Source organism: Myotis myotis, unplaced genomic scaffold (assembly GCF_014108235.1).
Source record: "Myotis myotis isolate mMyoMyo1 unplaced genomic scaffold, mMyoMyo1.p scaffold_m19_p_12, whole genome shotgun sequence".
In the NCBI taxonomy this organism is placed as follows: domain Eukaryota; kingdom Metazoa; phylum Chordata; class Mammalia; order Chiroptera; family Vespertilionidae; genus Myotis; species Myotis myotis.
This window is the reverse complement of record NW_023416316.1, coordinates 38,130,032-38,136,074: the sequence shown is the minus strand read 5'-3', so window position 1 is coordinate 38,136,074 and position 6,043 is coordinate 38,130,032. Positions and strand designations below refer to the sequence as shown.

The 6,043-nt window shown below is 40.6% G+C and overlaps 1 protein-coding gene across 1 annotated transcript in view; it reads left to right on the top strand.

The window, feature by feature from the left end:
* The window catches only part of OSTF1 (osteoclast stimulating factor 1), a 59,389-nt gene that overhangs the window by 191 nt on the left and 53,155 nt on the right, over positions 1–6,043 (top strand). The window lies entirely within an intron of this gene.

Below are 6,043 nucleotides of genomic sequence, written 5' to 3'. Positions count from 1 at the left end.
TGCTCCCGGGTCCCCCGACCGCCTCGGTGCCCTGCAAGTTTCCTCTGCCACTTGGCCGGGCAGACCCGGCCCGGAGCCTCGCTCTCGAGATGCGACCCACCAGGAGAGGAGTTTGCTAGCTCTGTTGCGTTCGCGAAAGGGGAGGGATCGTTTTGGATAGCAAGAGGATTTCGAAGATTTTTTTAAAAAGTGTATTTTAAAAGTGGTGTCGCCCTTGGTTTTACAACATCGACATTCTCTGCGACGTTCAAGCGGGTGTGATGGCTTCGTCCCATTGAAACTTTCCTGGTGGACAGGGCGATGGATCTCCCTTTTCAAAAGAAACTAAGTAAATGTCTTGAAATGGTCTTGTAGCCACTTCCTTTTTTCTTTTTTTCTTTTTCCAGTGTGTGTCACTGTCAAGTTAGAGTTCTTGACCGGCCCGAGAGAACAGGAAGTACGCTGCTTGCAGGGTGGGGTGGGTGAGCGAGTCTCCTTTGGGACTTTTGAGAGGAACAGCGTTTGGAATTGATCTCGGGAAAAACATTTAGAAAACTTGTACTCGGGTTCATGGCGAGAACAGTCTGGGCTGCGGCAGAGCAATCTCGGCTTTCACCATTCGGAAGCGTCACTTTATCGTGCCCTGCGAGTCCTTTGCCTCCGCTCCCCAGTGGTTTGGCCTCTGCACTGGAGAGTGCGAGATTACTAAATTACCCAAAGCCCTGTTCTTGGCCCATAGACCTGGTTCATTTTTTTTTTTTTAAATATATTTTATTGATTTTTTACAGAGAGAAAGGGAGAAAGATAGAGAGTTAGAAACATCGATGAGAGAGAACATCGATCAGCCGCCTCCTGCACATCTCCCACTGGGGATATGCCCACAACCCAGGCACATGCCCTTGACCGGAATCGAACCTGGGACCCTTCAGTCCGCAGGCCGACGCTCTACCCACTGAGCCAAACCGGTTTCGGCGACCTGGTTCATTTTTGACTCCATTCTAGGATATTTGCTGCGATAGGGAGAAAAGAGAATTTAAAAGGGACTGATGTATTTCAGATCAATTCTGCATAACAAACTCTCCCACATGCATTTGGTAGGAAACGGAAAATAAATAGCTCTGACATACTCAGGTTTTTTCCTCCCAATCTCATGGAACTTCGGTATAGCATAGACTGATGAAAGCTATCAATTCACTTTACATTTCAAAGTAATCTTGGTTGCAAGGCATAGAGTTTCCGTGATTAATTTTTCCTTGATTTTTTCTAAACTTTAGTGAAGCATTACAACTTGCATGATTATTCAATTTTCTTTCTTTGCCCACATACATTGCTAGTTTCAAGTCATTTTATTTGAAAATTGTGTACATACTCACATATATGGAATAGTGATTCACTGAGGACTTAAATTTTGGTGGGCTGGGTATGGAAAAAGTTGCTGGGACTTTGGCTCTGCTGTGAGCAAAGATGGGGCTTGGCCAGAATTGGGCTCTGTGCTTCTTTAGATGTGGAATCTGATGAGGAATTTGCATTTTAAGTGAATATGTAGGAGGTGGCCACTTTCTAAACTCAGATGTGAATCATGATCTCAAGTATTCAACAAAGCATAGTTATTATTTGATAGCTAAATGAAGTACTGTACTTTATTATAAAGTATGTCTTGAGAAGCTATTCATGAGGGTTTTTTAAAATGTCTTTAGACATTAAGTGATATCTTTGCAGCTGGAGGGACATTGAATGTGATGTGCATGTGTGTGTGCACGAGTGTGTACTTATGCACACATGGGTGTGGTTTAAGGACCATAGTGTTACCAGCTGAGGATAAACTCCCAGGAATCATTTTTGTTGTCTAACATCACTGCTTTCTCCTCTTCAGCAAACCAGAAAGCAAATGGTTGAAAATGACTGTTGTTTAGAGACAGCTTGGATTCCTCACACATTTACAAATGACATCCAAACTCAAATAAGGTCACCATAGAAATAGGGTCCCTCTAGCTTTCTGCAAAGCCAGAACCGGGCAGAACAGCGTGGCTCAATTCATAGGCAATATGAGAAGGAGGACAGCTAAGCGAGAGAGGACAAAGGACTTAATGGAAAATTTTAGTAATAAGGAACGTTAAGCTATGATGTGGGCTAATGTATCTATCAGGTTGATTGGCAATACCCCATAAGGGGACCTTTTTGGAAAGGAGGCTGCCCAGACAGATGCTGGTCAGCTGCTTGTGGGAAAGCCCTGCCACTTAATTTCTTTGTGCATTTCCCTAATTTCCTTCCCGAGGCTATACCAGGGGTCACCTGGTTTGGGATTTTGTCCACAATCAAAATTCATTTGCCAAAAGCACTTCTTAATATACGTAGGCCTCATGCTAGACCCTGGGGTTCTAAGGAACTATGACATAGGTTCTCACTCATGAGGGTCTTGAGTCTAATGGGGGAGATTTATATATGCACAGATTAATTTTAGGTTGTTCCTACAAGTGAATGGCTGATTTGTCCATTTTGTATAAAAAAAATCTTGTAGTTAAAAATAAAAGTAAGCCAAAACCGGTTTGGCTCAGTGGATAGAGCGTCGGCCTGTGGACTGAAGGGTCCCAGGTTCGATTCCGGGTTGAGGGCATGTGCCTGGGTTGCGGGCACATCCCCAGTGGGAGATGTGCAGGAGGCAGCTGATCGATGTTTCTCATCGATGTTTCTAACTCTCTATCTCTCTCCCTTCCTCTGTAAAAAATCAATAAAATATATTTTAAAAAAATAAAAGTAATATTTTTATTATAGAACCTTTAGAAAATAACAAACATATAAAAACCATCCCTACTTATCTGGTGATAGCACTGTTTTTCCCCAGTTTATTTTTTTCTTTTTCAAATCCATTTCATTCGAAAAAGAAAATACAAACAGTCATTCCCAGAACAGAATCAGATTCCATTTTAAGTGCCTTGCTGTTGGTTGCCATGTTTCCTATAGTCTCTGTAGTATCACCTACCCTCTGCTTGAAAAAGCAATTCTGTCACATTTTAACCTTTCCTTGTTTACTGGTGTTTTTATTCCTATAGGGTCACTGTTGGCCATCCCAGGTCTTTTATCGAAACTCTACCTTCTAATTGTTAGATGTGTCACTATGGTACTCCATCGGCTGACATGTGTCACAGTTTTATGGTTTAGCTCATTCCTTATGAAATCCTCTTTACCTTCTACTGTTTTACACACATGTGGCATTTCTGTTCCTTTCAGCCACCCTCTGGAGCCTTGCAGTTAAATTAGGGTGAACCGGTCTGTCTTGTCGGATTGGAGAAAACAACTTATGTTCTCACAAAGCCTTTTTTTTTTTTTTAAAAAAGAGACGTTATTCTGAGACTTGATGTAAAATGGGCCAAAGGATATTGAATGAGATGTGGCTACAATCCTTGCATTGAAAGCAGGTTTGATGACCCTCCACTGTAGCTGGAAGCCTGAGGTCTGACCTTGACCATTTCTTTAAAATGGCTTATTGATTTTGATGGTGGAAGTAAAGCAGCATAAATATTTCACATGTCTTCTGAAAATAAATTTGTGGGACATTGAAGAAGCAGATGCCAATGTTTTGGGTTCTTTTGTATACACAGTAAAAAACAAACTTCAAAGATGTCACACATATGCTGTTTATATAACACCATTGAGAGGAAAAAGGTCTTCATCCAAAACCATCTGAACTCTCATATAATTTTTTCCCCTCTTAATAAATGAATGTCAGGGGTGCTCCATTATAAAGTTTGAGAAACACCTTGAAAATGACAGGGTGATGATGATGATGATGGTGATGGTGGTGGTAATAGTTAACATTTATTTCTAAGTGCCAGGAACTGTGCCAAGAACTTTAAATGCCCCATCTCATTTGATTATTTTAACTTCCCTAAAAGGTAGATCCTAATATCCCCATTTTATGGATGAAGTAGGACTTAGTGAGGTTAAGAAAACTATTTGAGGTCTCAAAGCTAGAAAGTGGTTGGTTTGACCCAGGAATAGAACACAAGCCTTAACTGGAGTCTCTGCATTTTGCTCAGAGGAACCTGTGAGGATTCTGTTAGATTGGACGAAGTTTTGTTGGGCAGCCATCCTTACTAACTTAGGCAATTGTATTTTTTACATTTGCTTTGTATAACCCCTCTTTCAATAGGTCTGTATTAGACTATTAGATACTTTTCGAGAATAGAATAATCTTTTATTTCTTTGTATCTGCATAGCAAATAAACTTTCTATGCATGACATACATAAAAAGTCTTGATACATAATAAAGTCTTTGTCTGGAAGAAGGTGAGGGAGATTGTGGTTGGGTACATCTTGTAGCTTCACCATAAAGTAGCAAAGACTGGAGGCACTGTCTGTCCATCAGCACTACTTCTGAAAATAGTGGGGGTCCCCTCCCTTTTGTGTTAACATTCCCACCCTTGACTTCACTGTGACTAGTAACTAGTTTTTCTGACACGCCTCTGTAAGGGAGGAAAAATATTTCCTTTATCCTCTTAGGTTCTATGTCTGGGTCTTGTGAATTAAACTGAGGAAAAAAAAGTTTAACAGAAGAAAAATGCATACAAATTTATTTTGTTTTTAATTTTATATGTACACTAGAGGCCTAGTGCACGAAATTCGTGCATGGGTAGAGTCCCATGGGTAGAGTCCCTAGCGGCTGCCAGCTGCCGGCCGGGACCTCCCTTCCCTGGCTGCCAGCCGGGGCCTTCCTTTGTTCTGCACCGCCCACTGGTGGTCAGCGCACATCATAGCGAGCGATCAAACTCCCAGTCAGTCGAACTCCCGAGGGGACACTTTGCATATTATACATATATATATATATATATATATATATATATATATATATGAATATACAGAAAAGAAGTGAAAAACCCAAAGAAGTGGTTAGTCTTAGAAGCTCATACATCATTTTAACAAACAGTGTTTAAGTGTGGAGAAGTGACTAGACAAAGAACAAGAGGGTCAGGCTTCTATGGGGAATAAACTGTGGGAAGGTAAATATATGGGGAAACTAATGAAAGATAAGGGTCGCCCTAGTTGGCTTGGCTCACTGGATAGAGCGTCGGCCTGGGGACTGAAGGGTCCCAGGTTTGATTCCGGTCAAGGGCATGTACCTTGGTTGCAGGCACATCCCCGGTGGGAGGTGTGCAGGAGGCAGCTGATCGATGCTTCTCTCTCATTGATGTTTCTAACTTTCTATCCCTCTCCCTTCCTCTCTGTAAAAAATCAATAAAAAAAATATATTAAAAAGAAAGAAAGATAAGGGTCATTTTAGTAAGGTTTGTTTTTACAGGCTCATTTAGGTGCCATTTCCAACTCCAGTGATAAGGGTTGTTTTTTTCTTTCTTGTATGGGGACATGTTGGGAGGGGTACCTTCACAAGGGGAATTTATGCCCTGCTTTTAGGCCGATAGGGAGAGGATAAAGCAAGCATATCAAACTTGCGGTCCACAATGAATATTTTTGCGGCCCAGCAAATATAATTGTATGTAAGAAACATTTTAATAAAAATTTCGTGACTTAATTTTTATAATATCCTGTTATACATAATTATTAATGAACTACAACGTTCGCTAATGACTGATAACTATAATCATGTTGCATTAATTTCCCTTAGGCGCCATACTCGCAGGCGCACCATTTCTCTCCACTAATACTAGCAGCGAATATTTTAGCAGCCGATGGCCACATCATTAGTCTTGTACTGACTTGTTTGGTGTGCGCAACAGGAAATATTTCGCTTTTGGAGAACAAGAAATATAGGTTTATTTGCGTTACGCTTATTTGTGCAGTAATTCAGTGTCTGGTAAGTTAATGTTCAAGAAAAAAATATTAATTTTTATTAAAATGTTCTATTATTTTATGCTAACGACTCATTTATTTCAGCCCTTTGTATCCAGCATGTCTCTATCGAAATAAACCTATATTTCTATGAAAATGGAAGCTTTTGTTTTTTTGCGGCCCACATAAACTTAAATTTTGTTTATTTGGCCTGTGTTAGCCTTTGAGTTTGACATGCTTGGGATAAAGAGTCCTTTCTGTGTTTGCTTTTACTCACCTG